The sequence below is a fragment of the Podarcis liolepis genome (assembly GCF_965112155.1).
Source record: "Podarcis liolepis genome assembly, chromosome: 2".
NCBI lineage: Eukaryota > Metazoa > Chordata > Lepidosauria > Squamata > Lacertidae > Podarcis > Podarcis liolepis.
In genome coordinates this window covers 1,878,691-1,896,822 of record NC_139555.1, presented here as the reverse complement: position 1 = coordinate 1,896,822, position 18,132 = coordinate 1,878,691, and the positions used below count along the sequence as shown (strand labels likewise).

The following is an 18,132-nucleotide window of genomic DNA, read 5'->3' as shown; positions in this document are numbered from 1 at the left end:
AATGTGCATTGTGTTCCTTATTCAAAACTGGACAGCAGGTGGAATTTCAGTGCAGCATGCATACAATTGGCTTAATATTTTGCTTCTGTTGTACCAAATTGCTGTGCCTGAGTCTGAGTAACAGTTTCCTCTCAATGGCTGCAATCCTAAACTCACTTACCAGGAAGAGAGCCCCACTAAATTTCATAGGATTTACTTCTGAGTAAACATGGTTAGGATTGCGCTGCAAATCCTTAAGCAATGTAATGCTTGCTTTTCAGCTGAGGGCTTGGCAGTGCAGAGGGGGCCTTGAAAGAGCCCTAGCCCATAGTAAGATGAATTACAATGTAGCAAACACATCTGTGGGGTGTACTGACACCTGCAATGCTAACAGCAATAGCAATGCAGGGTTGCCAGGGAGGCAGAGAAAAACCTGAAACTGCTCCCTTCAACAGCACTTTGAACGCAGAAATCAGGCATCACACTTGCCCCAAGATGGAGCGGAATGGGATCGCCTGCTAATCCTGCAGATCAGAGCACTGTTAAAAAGACGCCAACTACAAAGGATGGCTCAGATTGGCAGTTTGTCTGCAGAGTCTAACTAGAAGTGTTACTATATGTATTGTTTGGCCGTGTGTGTGTGTGTGTGTGTGTGTGTGTGTGTTAGTTATAAATTCAAATTCCAGAAAATAGCAGCCAATGGGGGCAGGAGGCAGATCAGAATTCAGACGGTGCTGTGCAGTATTGGGTCATCCCACCCATGACATCAACCTGATTCTGTGGGACAGTCCCATATTTTCCAAGCTCCCCGTGTCAGGGTTAGGAACATATGGCGCTCCAGAGGCTGTTGGACTCCCAGCTCCCATCAGCCCCAGCCAGCATGCCCAATGGTCAGGGATGATGGGAGTTGGAGTCCAGCAACAATGGCAGGAGCTTCTGCCCATTTAACTGAGGGCAGATATTGGAAACCAGATCACCATGCGGGGCGGCAGTGGGCACAGAAGGATTCTGGGGAGGGCAGGTAGGTGTCTAAGAGAAGAGCTATGCAAATGTAACCAATGTGGTTTGCCTGGCCTTTTGGCCTGCAAGAGTTATCTACAGTGGTGCCTCGCAAGACGAAATTAATTCGTTCCGCGAGTTTTGTCGTCTTACGAAGCACGGTGTCGGGAAAGTTTTGGAAAAGCTTCAAAAATCACCAAAGTCTTTAAAAACCTCAAAAAAGGCTACCACACCGCGTTCTATGAGTTGCTCCTCGAAGTCAAGTCGCAACTGTATTAACGGTGTTAAGAAAAAGGAAACAAACTTGCAAGACGTTTCCGTCTTGCGAAGCAAGCCCACAGGGAAAATCGTCTTGCGAAGCAACTCAAAAAACCAAAAACCCTTTCGTCTTGCGAGTTTTTTGTCTTGCGAGGCATTCGTCTTGCGAGGTACCACTGTATTCCAAATGAAACCTTACAGCCTAGTTTAAACTAGGAGCATGGGCCCCTGAAGCTCTAGAGAGTTGTAACGTTCTCTTTTGCTAAGGAAAGAGACACAGATCATCTGCCAGCAGGCCACTTGTGCAGTCCCACAAAGACACACGAGGAGGTCTTTCCATTTCTTTCTCAGCCCCCCTTTCTCCACGAGGCAGCTGGCAGCCATAACCCTGACAAAAACACTCTTCTTCTGTCTTACACAAAAGCATTAAAGCAATAAAATGGCATGATCAGAAGGAGTGTGGCATAGCATTCTTGCTGAAGTGAAGGGCTAAACCGAATCAGATTTCGAGATCCATAATTGAAATGGATACTTTATACTTGTACAAATACTTGTACAACTTGTATACAGTGAGATTACACGAGCACCCCCACTCAGATGGACATCACTACCTTTGAAGGTGACTTGGAAACTACAGCTAATCCAGAATGTGGCAGCTAGACTGGTGACTGGGGGCGGCCGCCGAGACCACATAACACCGGTCTTGAAAGACCTACATTGGCTCCCAGTACGTTTCCGAGCACAATTCAAAGTGCTGGTGTTGACCTTTAAAGCCCTAAATGGCCTCGGCCCAGTATACCTGAAGGGGCGTCTCCACCCCCATCGTTCTGCCTGGACGCTGAGGTCCAGCGCCAAGGGCCTTCTGGCAGTTCCCTCATTGCGAGAAGCAAAGCTACAGGGAACCAGGCAGAGGGCCTTCTCGGTAGTGGCGCCCGCCCTGTGGAACACCCTCCCATCAGATGTCAAAATGATAAACAACTACCTGACATTCAGAAGACATCTTAAGGCAGCCCTGTTCAGGGAAGTTTTTAATGTATGATATTTTAGTGTTTTTTTGGTTTCTGTGGAAGCTGCCCAGAGTGGCTGGGGAAACCCAGCCAGATGGGCGGGGTACAAATAAATTATTATTATTATTATTATTATTATTATTATTATTATTATTATTACTTGTTAATTTTTTGTGTCTGAGCAGCCACAGTTTAGCTGCCAACAGAGGAGGAGGGCTATTTTCATTAGAAAATGGTGCAGGGGGAAGGGTGAAACCTCCCCCCCCCCAAGGTTGTGCTGCCAACCTCAATTGCCACGAAATGGGGGGGGGGGGCTGCATTGGCATTTCAACTCTTATTAACCCATTCTGACTTCTAGTAGCACAAAGGGTTTACATTTTGTCCCCTAACAGGGTCCTTAATGCAGGCCTACATCAGTTTCTCCTAGAAGAATAGGGGGGAGGGAGGCAAGAGTCAGGAATTTGGGGTATAGTTAATACAAACTGAACATGGCACACCATGCAACTCCATGGCTAGGGTCAAGAAAAGGCAACTTTGGCACACCCCGCTTGCATACCTTGATCTTGATGTCCAACTTCACCATACTTGGGAAGTGGTGTTGGGTGGGAGGGGGAGAGAAACATTTGTTTAGAAGATGCTGCCAGACCCTGTTTCAAGTCAAGTTTCCAAGGCCTCAGCCTCTGTCTTGGCGCGTTGACAGGATGAGGCGTGGATGTTTGCTTCTCCTCATCTGTGGATTTTTGTCACAGAGCCAAGAAGCCAAGAGATGCTGGTGGGAGGCCTCGATAATTGGAACATTTGGGATGAATTTGGATCCAAAGGGCTGGGACGGCCTCTCGGCTTTGATAGAGTTCCTGGAGCAGGACATGTGCCAAGGCTCTGTAGCCCTGCGGTTAAACACCCTGGCCCTGCAATTCTGCAGCAGCCAGCTGAAGTCTGGAGCCAATTACAACCGGAGTGAGTTTGGAAGAGCTCAGCTGAATTCTGTCTCTCTTCCACCCCCCACCCGGTTCACTCTGCTTTTGAACATCTGGGCCTTCTTGGAGGAAAAGAATCATCCACCCATCACTGTGGCTGACTATTGCCTGCCAAGGGGCCTCAATGCATGGAGAGCAGAAATGGGTGGATTCAATAGTCAAGCAAAGATTTCTGGACTAAATTTGGCACTGGAGTTCTGGATGCTTTAACTGAAGCACTATGGGTCTGTGCTTGCGCAGTGTTAAAACTGTCCAAACTGCAGAGTATCTCCCATACGCCTTCAATTGAAATATATGGCTTTTCACCCCACATAGAAGTACAACAGATAAAACAGATATGCTCCTTGCCTCTATGTAACAATTAGCATTAACTGCTGAGCCAACTAACTTTAAAGTTTTAAAACCATTCAAGATAAAAACAAAATAAAATTAGAACAGACAGCAGTGTTGAAGGACAAGCAGCTATACTCGTCCCCATCCTCACTTGGACCACTGGTTTATATACAATAGGGATCCTAGAAGAACTTCATATATTGTTTTCTTTCTTCCCAAATCTTATCACTATATGAACCCCTTAACCCACCCTTCACCCTCACAATTATATAGCACTATGAAACATTTAAACGCCACAATTTTCAGTTTCCAAGGTTACTTATTAATAGTGTATTAGACTGACAGGAAAAGAGGATTTGCTGAGCTACCAAAACATACTGCTTTATACATGTGCAATGTAATGCACTGGCCAGCAGGGGTCATTCATTGCAACAGTCTGCAATTGCTTGCCATTAAATACAATGCTCAGTGTTATTTACAGAGGTCCCTCGGGTTCCATACGCTTCAGGTTCCATACGCTTCAGGTTACAGACTCCGCCAACCCAGAAATAGTACTTCGGGTTAAGAACTTTGCTTCAGGATGAGAACAGAAATCGCACGGCGGTGGCGCGGCAGCAGCTGGAAGCCCCATTAGCTAAAGTGGTGCTTCAGGTTAAGAACAGTTTCAGGTTAAGAACAGACCTCCAGATTGGAAAGTGAATGAGAAAGGCACTGCACATGGGGAAACAGTGCAAAAGTTTAAATCTTTCAATGTCCATTGTAAATCCTCCTCCCATTAGCCTTTCCTTTTTTTATCCTTCCCGCCAAGTCTAATTTGGCAAGTGTAGGTTTGGGAACACAAGAACTCACAAATACACAGGCACACATACAGACTCACTCACAAAGACCCAGTATTTCTACTGTTGTGGATTCACTTTGAAGTGATGCTGGATCATAGTTTTGGGGGGATTGGCAAAGGAATGTTACTGTCTTGGAATGGGTGGGGGGTTGAAGGTTCTTTAATGGAACTGCAATGACTAGAGAATAGTTGGAGATATTCCTTGAATGTTGTGAGTGAGAGAAGCCACTGGAACTGGGGAAGTGACTCATCCCCCATTGCCTGCCACCCTGGGATGGGTGCAGGGACCAAGCCAAGAAATTCGTGCTCTAGGTAACTTATTGTTGCCATCTGTCTGTCTCGAGAGACAATGGAAGAGTGCTCCATCAGGGATAAAGACAAAGAATTGCATAGTTATAGCACCTGCTATGGCTGTAAAGACCAATAGGAGAGAGACATGTTTTATTGCAGCTGAGGTGGATGAAGGCAGCCAGTTTTGCTGCTGCAGATGCACCATGGAGTTTGTTCTCTCTGTGCTCCTCCCAGTGGTCATTCCTCCTCTGGTCACTGCTATGGATGCACAACCTGTCTGCCACCACACACTGCAAGGGGTTCCCACAGGTCAGGGTTGATGTTGCCAAAGTTTGTGTCACATCTGCAGACATCTTTGTAACACAGGGGAGGCCTGCCAACAGGTCTGGTGCCTGAGGCCAGTTCCTCATAAAGCACATCCTGCCATCTTCCATTCTTGGGTACATGACCAAGCCAGCATTGATGTGGCTGGGACAGAAATGTGAACTTGCTCGGAATGTAGGCTCGGAAGAGCACATCTTTGTCTGAGACTCTGTTCTGCCACATGAGGCCCAAAATCTGACACAACACACGTGGAAGGCATTGAGGCGTTGCTCCTGGTGGGTGCAAGTTGGCTTACTTTCATAAAACAGTGTGCTAAACATGCAGTCAGGTAGACCTTTCTCTTGGTATTGGATGCTAGCATCACATTCTCCCAGACCCTGTCAGAGAGGTGAGCCATTGCTGTCGCTGCCTTGCCAATATGCTTATCCAGCTCAGTTTCAATGGAAAAGTGACTGGTTATGGTAGAGCCCAGGTAGCAATAGAAGTCATTTTAGAAGAGGGCTAAGGCCTAGCTGGCTGTGCAACTTGTCACCTTCCAGATGTGGTTGGACTCCATCAGGCCCAGTCAGCATGGCCAGTGGATATGGTCCAGCAACACCTAGGAAGGTCACAGGTTCCTCACTCCTGCTGTAAAAGCTGAAGGCATCTTGGGGTGCAGATACCTCTCTCTGGAGATCTGTTCTGAAGGTAACAAACCTGTGGCCCAGCTAGGAGCATGAAAGCTGGTTGCCTCCACCTATGCTCTGCTTGTGTGCTGGTAAATTAAACCAATACTTGCAAAAAACCAGCATGTCTCCAGTGCCCTCTGCTCCAAAAGGAAGCACTATCCCTGGAACTTCTCACTCCTTAGGAAAATGAGGAGCACAAAACTCTTACACCCTGCCCCAAAAAGGGGGCAAATAAGGACATCGATTTGCATAAGTGTTTATGCTGAGCAAGGCTGAGCAAGGCTGAGACCTGGTGGCCTGTGTGTGCTGCTCAGCCTGCTGATGGGCAATTCAAGGCTCCCTCCCTGCATGGCGTGAAAGTGGCCTGTGCTTGTCCTTGTTAAGAAGTTTTATAGGATTTGACTTCAAAAACCTGAACAACCTGTCTGACCAAAACAACAATATGAGAAGCAAAAGAAGTGTCTTGTGCACACGTCTCTACCCCTTTGACTCATAGAATCATAGAATCATAGAGTTGGAAGAGACCACAAGGGCCATCGAGTCCAACCCCCTGCCAAGCAGGAAACACCATCAGAGCACTCCTGACATATGGTTGTCAAGCCTCTGCTTAAAGACCTCCAAAGTCGGAGACTCCACCACACTCCTTGGCAGCAAATTCCACTGTCGAACAGCTCTTACTGTCAGGAAGTTCTTCCTAATGTTTAGGTGGAATCTTCTTTCTTGTAGTTTGGATCCATTGCTCCGTGTCCGCTTCTCTGGAGCAGCAGAAAACAACCTTTCTCGCTCCTCTATGTGACATCCTTTTATATATTTGAACATGGCTATCATATCACCCCTTAACCTCCTCTTCTCCAGGCTAAACATGCCCAGCTCCCTTAGCCGTTCCTCATAAGGCATCGTTTCCAGGCCTTTGACCATTTTGGTTGCCCTCCTCTGGACACGTTCCAGTTTGTCAGTGTCCTTCTTGAACTGTGATGCCCAGAACTGGACACAGTACTCCAGGTGAGATCTGACCAGAGCAGAATACAGTGGCACTATTACTTCCCTTGATCTAGATGCTATACTCCTATTGATGCAGCCCAGAATTGCATTGGCTTTTTTAGCTGCCGCGTCACACTGTTGGCTCATGTCAAGTTTGTGGTCAACCAAGACTCCTAGATCCTTTTCACATGTACTGCTCTCAAGCCAGGTGTCCCCCATCTTGTATTTGTGCCTCTCATTTTTTTTGCCCAAGTGCAATACTTTACATTTCTCCCTGTTAAAATTCATCTTGTTTGTTTTTGCCCAGTTCTCTAATCTGTCAAGGTCGTTTTGAAGTGTGATCCTGTCCTCTGGGGTGTTAGCCACCCCTCCCAATTTGGTGTCATCTGCAAATTTGATCAGGATGCCCTTGAGTCCATCATCCAAGTCATTGATAAAGATGTTGAATAAGACCGGGCCCAAGACAGAACCCTGTGAAGTGTATTGTGCACACGTCTCTACCCCTTTGACTCTATTGAATCTCTTCCACATAAGGCTTTGCAAGATTTGAAGGTAGGGGTTGTATTTTTTTTTAAAAGGCAGACGATGCATAGACAGCCAGAAGAGGGCAGGCACCACAACAAAATCTAAACAGAGGAACTGTCTCCATTGGTGCTCCAACTAATTGCAGTTTTTGCAAGAGGAAAATACTTTTTCCAATAGAATTTCACACTACAGCATATTTTTCTTCACCCATCAGGAATTCCTTGAGGCTTATACCTGCTTCATGCATATATTTTAAACCTTTAAATAAAAAGGTTGATATCCTATGCACACTTAAAGGTAAAGGTAAAGGGACCCCTGACCATTAGGTCCAGTCATGGCCGACTCTGGGGTTGCGGCGCTCATCTCACTTTACTGGCCGATGGAGCCAGCGTACAGCTTCCGGGTCATGTGGCCAGCATGACTAAGCCACTTCTGGTGAACCAGAGCAGCGCACGGAAACACTGTTTACCTTCCCGCCAGAGCGGTACCTATTTATCTGCTAGCACTTTGATGTGCTTTTGAACTGGTAGGTTGGCAGGAGCAGGGACCGAGCAACAGCAGCTCACCCCATCACAGGGATTCGAACCACCGACCTTCTGATCAGCAAGTCCTAGGCTCTGTGGTTTAACCCACAGCGCCACCCGGGTCCCTTTATGCACACTTACCTAAGAGTAAACACAGTTGGAGATCGGAGTTGCTTCTTAGTAAACACACATAGGATTTCCACTGTTACCAGGCAGTCCTATGCAGCTTTTCTCAGAAAGATATGCTAATATGTTCAATGTGGCTTACTCCCAGGAAAGTCTTGCAGAGGATTGCTTCCTTAAGGTTTCATTTTATGCAGATCGGATACAGATACAGGCTGAAAACACAGAGCTTAATCCAGTCCAGCTGGATTATTGTTTTTGTTTAGTTTGTGAATCAGTTTTAAAACTGTAATGAAGAGGCAATGTGTGTTTGTGTGTGTACGTGTTAAATAAAAAAAATAAAAGGTAAGAATTTAAGAGTTTGAAGGGCTTCCTAAGCACCTGTAAAACACTCTCCTGGTAAATTAATGGAATTTACAACCTGTTTATTCAGTATATCTTGATTTGCTGGCAGAAAGCTTTACATGATGGTTCCACTATTACAGTCTTTACTGAGTATTCATTCTAATTTCCTTATGGGGCAGTTATATGACAAAAAACATTTCTGCTTATTTGTTTGTGGGGTGTTGGTTATTTGTTCATTCTGCCCTTTTCTGCACATTTCTCCATCTCTTTTCCAACGGCAAAAAGTCTCCTTTTCTTTTCTTTTCAAGTGGATTTATTTATAAGGTGTTTGACCCACTTTAATTCAGCAAACCTAACTTTCCTGGAACGTACTTGATGCCCTCCTGCAAAAAAGGATAGAGTCTACAGTCACCTTTTAAAAGTGTTTACCTTTGCCAGGACTGTGCCCATAAGCTACAGATGCTTTTGGATTGGCGGGATCCTGCACTTAACAGCCTATAGCAGCAGCTCGTTTGTTCCCCACACAAGGGCTGTGCTGATAATACCTTTGCTGATCTCAGCAGCTGCTTTTCCATCAGCCAACGAGGTGTCCTGTCCTCAAGCCCCTCCTCCCCGCTCCACAATAATCTGGTGCCCAACCTGCAGAAAAGGAAAAGTATACAGTGTTTAATGTCAAGTGGAAACCTGCTTCCTGAATACATTTTATTACACGGACAATGTTCTTTTTAAACGTGTCACATTTGCATGAAGTTGAAATGCAACTGTGGTTGCAGTTTGCAAAGGTAAAGGGCTCTTCCCCATGGCCTATTTATTTCATCCTAATTAGGCTGCGCGAAGCTTACTTGGAGGTTAGATTGTATCCAGTTTTTATTGAGCATTTGCTCTGATTTGTTTGTGGGGGCAGTTATACAACAGTGAACAGCCTCCATTCATTCCATCCTTTCCAATGCATTTTCCTGTCACTTTCCTGACTGCATAAAGTATGTTTCCTTTAAAGATGATTTGCCATGCTAGGGTGGCAAAGCATCCACTTTAATGGCATAAACCTAAATTTCCTGGTATGTGCTTGAATCCTCCCCACAAAATACTGAGTCTGGAGATGTCCAAAGCAAATATTAAGTGCCACTGTTCTTTGTGACAGAGAATAGCTGTAGTGAAGTGTAATAGCTGCAGTGTAGTGGCAACACCCCAGGAACGCCTTCAACTGGCCAGCTAAACCAGGTGAGGGGAGCCAATGGGACTCAAGGAACTTGCCTTGCATGCAAAAACAGGTTCTGGTGGATTGAGCAGATGAGACCAAGAGTGGTCAAAAAGGACAAAAAGATGGTTTCTGCACCTGCTGCAGAGGAAAGTGAGGGGCAGATGAGGCTCATTTATCTGGGAAGGGAGCCCATCTAGGAGAAGGAAAACTCTGATTCCAAACCTCTGCTGCCTTGCAGGAAATTTTCGGGAGAAGAAAAGGCTCAGGAGTAAACCCTACACAAATCTGGAGTGGAGTCCCTAAGGCTGGCACCTTGTAAGTCTCCTGCCAGCAACTGCGGCAGCCCAGCTGGTGATAAACATCTTGCTCTGCTTTCCCTTGGACCACATCAGCGAGGCCGAGGGGGGGGGTCTTGACATCTGGGCAGCCCAGGACCTCCAGGCACACTGTCCAAGCTTGTGCCTCAGGGAGGTCACTTCAGGGCTGCAAATGCAATTGTTTGACTTCACCCTCCATGGTTTCTTGAGACAGATGCCAACAAGTGGCTACAACTGTGAGCTGGAAAGCCCTGGATTCAAACTTCTACTGTACTTGGCTATGAACTTTCTGGGTTGCAGGATGTCCCTGCGTGCTACTGTACAGAGTTTTTCCAGCCCAAATCTGATCTAAAGATAAAGAATCTTAAGATGGGAGGGACCTTGAAGTTGCCCATCAACCATTAGCAACTCCTGGACAGCAGACTGAGCAGGCAGCCACACCCAGGCCACAGTCTTCCCCTCTGCAGTGCGATGCATTGAATTTCTATAACCTTGGATTGCACATCTATCTATACCTACCAAGTAGCACATGCAAACTCCGTACAAATCTGTGTCCTCTCTTGGGCATTGTGTAAGTGGCCATTCTACTGTATGGCTCGAAACAGGTCACTGTTGTCTCAGTCTCCCAGTGAGGATAGTAATACCTGCCATACCCCACAGTTGTAACCATTCCTGGCCTTTATGATATAATCCCAACACTTGAAAGGCAATATAAATGGGCAAAAAAGCAATAGAGTTTGAGACACTGCCATGGAATGTACCATCAGAGTCCAAACCTGGATGTAAGGCCTACTGATTTCAACAGTACTTGCTTCCAAGGAAGATGTATCAAGACTGTAGTGTCAGTGTCTGGGAACTGGGTCAGAATGATTCCCCATCACCCCCCCCCTTCCTTGCTAGCTCTGTATAAATTCTTTTCCTCCATACGTTGTCTTCTCAGAAGACCAGGAACAGGAGTATTTGGTTTGTACATGCATATACACTGATCATTTACCTCCTATCTTTATTTTATACTTAGCTTTATAGTGCTACAACAAGTATGCTGGTGTCTCAAAACAAGGTTTGACTTGTTTTGGTGGGCAGGTGAACCAAGCAACCCTGCTGAAATTCAGAACCAGATGTGACTTACCAGCACCAGGTGCAAAACTCCTTGATTTCCCAAGCATTTGAATTGTGGCTGAATTTTTCATGCATGCGCATTATCAAAGCGTTCCTTCAGAACACAGCACTTTGAGCATCATATTACTTTTCTGCCCATTTGTGGTACAGCACCACATTGCACAACAGATCAGCCTCTTACTTCCTTGTGCCTGGTTTACAGACCACTAGATAGACATGGAGAAATTGAAGGGTTAAAGTAAGTGACCACAGATGCGCAAATATGGTGAATACCACCAACTGTTTCTGCTTTTCCATACTAGCTGTGCAGGAGGCAGAGATGCAAAATACAGAATTAATTTGTAATAAATCTATTTGTTTTTTAAAAATACAAACAAAGCAAAATTTTGGCTCATCAGAGTCACATTATACATACAGGAGTTACAAACAGGCTAGATTCATATGATGGACTGGCTATGGACTTGTTTTGGTAGGCAGTTTTATGTTTTTGTGAATTCAGCAGCTTTGCTGGTTATCACCATGATTAGAGAAAACATTCTCTCTCATATGTCCTATATACAGATAGCAAACTCATTCTTGGAGTGCTAAACCTTATGTAGTCAAAGGGAACCACAAGAATTGCAGAAATACTCAAAATATATAGGGTTTTTTTAAAGTGAACAGTCTCCCCCCACCTCCTGGCCAAAGGTGCCCAATGAGGACTGTGCATGCTTAGCAGACATAGGATGCTGACTGTTGTGGGTGGGGGGAGAAAACTGAAGGGCAGTGAGGAATGGAATGGTATGTCTCAAAAGAGGGCATGGCTGGCAAGCAGGGCTTTTTTCAGCTGGAACTCAGTTCCGGCACCTCTCAGGTGAATGCGGTTGTCATTCTAAGAGAACAAGGGAGGTGTTCGTGGTGAGTTCTCACACTTCTTTTTCTAGAAAAATAGCACTGCAAAGAATGTTGAGCAAAGGATTCCATTCTGCAACATCTTAGTACAAATATCCCTTGCGGTGCTTCCAGACTCTCACTATTTTCGGGTGCGATTCAGTCCCATCCCAGAAAAATCAGATGGCGTGATTAAAGCTGATCTGGAGTTCTTCTGAAACAAACTCACTCACCCCAAAATATTGTGAAGCTTTTGTGATGAGGAAAGTGACGGGGGAAATGGACTCGTCGCTGGGAAGTGTGGAGATGACACTTGCTTTGGACTCAAGGGCTGTCTCTTCATCCCACAAAGGAATTGGGCAAAATGCTCATCAGACAGCTGATGTGGTGTCACCTCTCCATCCACAAATCCATCTGAACGCTCATTAAAACAGCCCTTCTGGAAGTGACTCTACTGCATTGGCAGGCTAAATGCTGAAGACGTTGTCATGGTTAGTTCTGGTTTTGTCACTCACAGTGGCATACACTCCATTTCGAAGTTGTCTGACAGTCCGGTTACAAAAACAGAAAGCATTTTCCTTACCTCACTTCTATTTATTTAAAAAAGTAGAAATCTGAAAAAATAAAAGTTCTTTTAAAAAGTTAAATAAATTTGGTGATTAATAACCTGTTCAATGTAGTAAAAACCAACCTTTTGAAAATGGCAGGTATCCATCCATGACACTGGAAAGCCAACCCAGGTACGTCTGGCAGCTGAGCCACCCGACAAACCCTGGCCATTCCTGCCTGTGTCTCAGTGCATGCCTGAGGCTCCAGGAGGGGGCACTGTGGCCGGCTGTCCTCCCCGAGGCGTCGTGCGCCTGGATCCCGTACAACAGCACAATGTGGAACGCGTTAATAGGGAAGGAGACGTTGCCTTTGAAGTGTCTCCCTTTGATGTTTCTCTCCCTCTTTCTCTCTCGCACATAATAAATGGAACCTTATTTTCTCTGTCAGACAAAGGGGAATTGCCCCCCTGCAGCCCCAGGCGCTGACGCTCTTTGCTTCTCCCTCCCCCTCCACCCGCCACAGCCCACATGCCAACAGGGGCCAACCTGGTGGGGAGAAGGAAAGCAGGGAGAGCGGCCAGAGCAGCAGGCCTGGCTTCTTTCCTCCTGGGGCGGAATCTCTGCTAGCAAGGAAATGCCTTGCAGAAGGACTTTCTGAGCAACCAGCCCTGCAGGGGCTTGGGGGCAGATGCCCAGGCACCCCACTCAGAGGACTTAGCATGGGGGTGGGCAGCAGAGCAAGGCTACCTCAGCAAAGCTTGAAGGGAAATAGTAGAAACTTCATCTAAACCAATGTGGCCCTCCAGCCCTCTCTGTGTGGCCCTTGGAAACTCTCATTAGGCCTCACACACACCTGTCTGTCCCCTCACCGTCCTGCTTGGCTCCACCCAAAGTGCTTTTGCCCAGCTGGAAAGCACTATTGAGCTCTGATATGTGCAGAGCAAGGCAAGCAAGGGGTGTGGCCTGGGGAGGGGGAATAGTTGGGGAGAGTCCTGAGGGACAGAAAGAGAGGGCTGGAGGACCACTTTAGGTTCTCTGGCCCGAGGTTCCCCACCCTTGCCTTAGATCTGATGTGGGGAACCTTTGGTGCTGAACTACAGGTCCCATCATCACTAATCACTGGCTATGCTTGCCAGGGTTGATGGGAATTATAGTTCAGCAACATTAGGAGGGCCAAAGCTTCCTCACACCTGCAACACCTGCTAGTTCAAAACAGCAGATTGGCAAACGAACAGATTAAGTACAGTCCAAACAATCAGGGATCCCACCCCTTAAAATCTAGTCTAATGATAAATGGTCTATTTTCCCACTTGGTATTTCTTCCCTACTGGATTAGTGGACATTTAAAAAAAACCACACACCCCCAGGGGCTAGACTGGACTATTTTGCCCTCTCACACAAGCTTTCCATGGGAGGGTTTTCTGAAGTGCCTCAGTCTTAGAATCGGACTGCATGTGCCATATGTTTCCCCCAGAATGTGTGGGTTAGTCTTTAGAACCAGGCTTGGTCTTTCTCTCCTGATGCTGGAGAAAGCTAATAGAGGGGGTGGCCCACAAGCCTAGGCAGCTCCCCCCCCCCCCGCCACAGCTCCCAGTCTCCTCCTCCATCCTGCCCTCCTGACCAAACCAGAGAACAAAAGGTAGCGCTGGGCTGGCACCCCAGGGACGTCCTGCCTTCTCTGGGTTGCCTTTGCACCAATTTCAGCTGTGCAAACATCAGGGCTGTTTGCTTTTCTATGGGCCAGTGCTAGCCCAGCAGTGGCCAGTAGTGACCCAAGGTAGCTCCTTGCCTATATGCTACTGTGAGGGTGAAAGGGGAGGTCATGGCAGCAGCTGCAGGCCCCCTTGGGGTCCAGGCAACACTCCCTGACTGCCCATTCTCTACTTAGTGGAGTCCTTGTGGCTGTTTGGCATATTCCCCTCCTATGAACAGTGGAACAATTCACGGGGCGCATTCATGCTTCCCTGCAGACGGGCAACTAATTGTCTCATGGAAGATCCATGAACTGGATCTCCAGGTTTTATTTTTTATTTTTTAAGTGTCAATAGCAGCTGTGCATGTTTGCCCTTTGGGTGGGTGTGTTGGCAGTGAGATGGTGCTTGATTCTCACTAGAACCACAGTGCTGAGGAAGGGTGTGTGTGGTTATTTGACATTTTAAGAGAATAATACTGACGCTTATTATTTACATTTCTCACCCACCCTTCACCAAGAGGGCAGGTTGCAACAATGTAAAATACAACATTAGAGCAGTTAAAAACTTATCACACCCTCAACTGGTACTCATAGTTAAGCTTTCTCTTCGCTCACCACAAGCTGTATCTAGGGATGGGTGAATTTGTCAATTTTGGTTCCTCATTTTCCCCAAGCTTAAGTTCTGTCCTCTGCATTTGCGTATCAGTTAGCACCTTCTTGAGATGAATCATAGAATCATAGAGTTAGAAGAGACCACAAGGGCCATCGAGTCCAACCCCCTGCCAAGCAGGAAACACCATCAGAGCACTCCTGACATATGGTTGTCAAGCCTCTGCTTAAAGACCTCCAAAGTAGGAGACTCCACCACACTCCTTGGCAGCAAATTCCACTGTCGAACAGCTCTTACTGTCAGGAAGTTCTTCCTAATGTTTAGGTGGAATCTTCTTTCTTGTAGTTTGGATCCATTGCTCCGTGTCCGCTTCTCTGGAGCAGCAAAAAACAACCTTTCTCCCTCCTCTATGTGACATCCTTTTATATATTTGAACATGGCTATCATATCACCCCTTAACCTCCTCTTCTCCAGGCTAAACATGCCCAGCTCCCTTAGCCGTTCCTCATAAGGCAGCGTTTCCAGGCCTTGGACCATTTTGGTTGCCCTCCTCTGGACACGTTCCAGTTTGTCAGTGTCCTTCTCGAACTGTGGTGCCCAGAACTGGACACAGTACTCCAGGTGAGGTCTGACCAGAAAATCCACCAGCATTTTAGTGCTAATTTCTCCTAATATGCACATTTGTGTATGCAAGTTTGCCCAATATACACATTTTTGCAAAGCCATTTCCTCTAATGTAATGCATTTTTAAACATTATTTTCACCAATTAAATGCTATTTCCATGCACACTTAACTGGAGTATCTCTTCCTTTCAACATATTACTCAGCAGGAGCATTGCACTGCAACATTCAGATAAGTGTGAATTATGAAGGATGGCTGTCTTTCAGTTTGCACATTGTTTCAGCCGATGTGGATTAAGCAAATGAGTTTACCTTTAAATGTGAACTGAACCAAATCTCCCCCTCACTCTGAGCTGTAGCCAGGATTTGTTCACCATGAATCCCACTTTGGATTGCACACTGAGCTAAACCTTGACTTCAAGCCCGATTGCACTGCACATTTAAAGCAGCATCAAAGCCCTTTGCACAGCCTTGGCTTCCCTAAAAGAATGCCTGGATGTGGAGCTTCTTATGAGTGCTAAATTGTTAGGCTAAAATTCTCAGAGTGGCTTAACAGTCAATCCCTCTTCCCATGGAACTCTGTAGTTCTGTGAGGGGAATCGGGATCGCCTCACTATTCTCAGGACCCTTAACAAAATACTGTTCTTAGGGGAAGCCATGGCTGCTTAAAGTGGTCTGATATTGCTTTAAAGGTGTAGTGATGGGTCTATCACTTAGGATGGCATCAAAAAGGACCAGGGAGGAGCAAAGCAGCAATGAGCAACTCTCTGGGAGCCTGCAGATTTGTGTGGCCCCAAGAAGCCAGCTTTGGGCTTGCTATATTGTGCAAACCAAGCCAAATAAGACACAGGAAGGGATAGGGTCACATTTGCTATTCCATTCCAAAGCCCCAGAGTAAGGGGAGAAACATACAGGTTTTAAAAGCAAGAGAGGCAGTTCTTACAAGAGGAGGTAAATGAAGATGACCCAACTCTGCTACTTCCCTGCTGTTAACCAGCTCCTCCTGAAAACTGTTTTTCTATAAACAAAGCGGTGGTCAAGTTTGAGAGCAAGAGTTTGCAGGCCACACCTAGCTTGGCCCTGAGGGCCAGCCCCTCCTTCATGGAGAAATGAGAACAGCAATTGGGAGAAGCAGAAATGCCTCAGTAGCAGCAGCCACAACACGGGATGGCAAGATTTTCCCCCTCCTTCCTGAGTGTTTTCTTCTGCTTTTGTTAAATGCAGGGCTTATTTGTTTCACATGTTCATTACAGGTGTTTAGCAGTGGTGGACTTGATTCTGCTGAGTTAGCCATTTTATTGCCTCCTGTTTGACAACTGGCTTTTGAAAGCTTATGGTTTGGAAATATTTTTTTTGTAACCTGCCTTGAGCAATAGGAAAGGTGGTCTGGCAAGGTGTTGGCAAAGCACAGCAAGACGTTCTCTCCCCCCATTTTAACTTCATAATAACCCTGCGAGGCAGGCTGCACTAGGAAATGTCGACTCATCCAGTGAGCTTCACGCCCAACATTGGATTTGCCTCCCTCCTCTGCACCTCATGCTCTACCTACAACCTTGCCACACTCAGACCTGGTCAGCACACGTAGCAGATCAAGATAGCTGGATGAGAAGAGGGGACCGTGTTGCTTCATGCCGCAGGGTAGGGCTCACATTTTCTAATGTAGGAAACAAGTACAATTCTAGCACAAGACTGGACAAGAATTTTTCTCTCAGACATGCTTTGTTTTGTTTAGAAGTTGCATGGAATGAATATATACATAAACATTTTAAAAAGATTTGCGTACCTCCATCTCTTGCAGAAAAACTGCTTGGGATCTCGGAATCAGAACCGCTGCTGCCTTGCTGTAGGAGCAGCGGATTTTACTGATTTTACCAGAGGGAAATTCACATCCCCTTTCACCCTGTTTGATGTTGAAGGAGAAGGGGGGGCGGCGGCAGGGTGAGAAAGCGTTGGGGGGGAGGAAGGTCTCTCTTTCTCTCTCTGCCATTGCCCAGCCTTTAACAAATGGTTCAGAAGGCAAGGAAGAAAAGCAGTGCATCTGGAACTTTGCTCTGGAGATGTTTCCAGTGGCTTTTTAAAAAGTGAAGGCAGCCCGGAAAAAAGCCAAAGCAGGAAATCTTCCTTACATGCTCATAAGGAGGAACAGCACATCTGCACCTTGGAAACATATGGTGTTCAAAGCAGTCCTTGCACGCATCTCCTGCTCACTCTTTTAGGGCTGGTTTCTGCATCACCTTATCCCAGTGCTTGAAAGGAGCCAGTTTGGTTGAATGAAATTCACAGAATTGTAGAGTTGGAAGGGACCCCAAGGGATAACCTCTGCTTATAAACCTTATAAAGTCCACAGCCTCCCAAGGGAGACCGTTCCACCATCAAACAGCTCTTACTGTCAGAAAGTTTTTTCCTGCTATTGAGTTGGAATCTCCTTTCTTGTAACTTGAAGCCATTGGTTTGAGTCCTACCCTCCAGGGCAGGAGAAAACAAGCTGGCTCCATCAATGGTTCCTCTTCATCCTGGAGAAGAGTGACTAGTGGGGTGCCACAGGGTTCTGTCTTGGGCCCGGTCTTATTCAACATCTTTATCAACGACTTGGATGATGGACTCAAGGGCATCCTGATCAAATTTGCAGATGACACCAAACTGGGAGGGGTGGCTAACACCCCAGAGGACAGGATCACACTTCAAAACGACCTTGACAGATTAGAGAACTGGACCAAAACAAACAAGATGAATTTTAACAGGGAGAAAAGTAAAGTATTGCACTTGGGCAAAAAAAATGAGAGGCACAAATACAAGATGGGGGACACCTGGCTTGAGAGCAGTACATGTGAAAAGGATCTAGGGGTCTTGGCTGACCACAAACTTGACATGAGCCAACAGTGTGACGCGGGAGCTAAAAAAGCCAATGCAATTCTGGGCTGCATCAATAGGAGTATAGCATCTAGATCAAGGGAAGTAATAGTGCCACTGTATTCTGCTC

General features: G+C 46.3%; 1 protein-coding gene across 1 annotated transcript in view; it reads right to left on the bottom strand.

Annotated features, from left to right (window-relative positions):
* LOC310699149 (histone H2B 5-like) overlaps positions 1-18,132 on the bottom strand; it is a 960,349-nt gene that overhangs the window by 683,196 nt on the left and 259,021 nt on the right. The gene's annotated exons all lie outside the window — the stretch shown is intronic.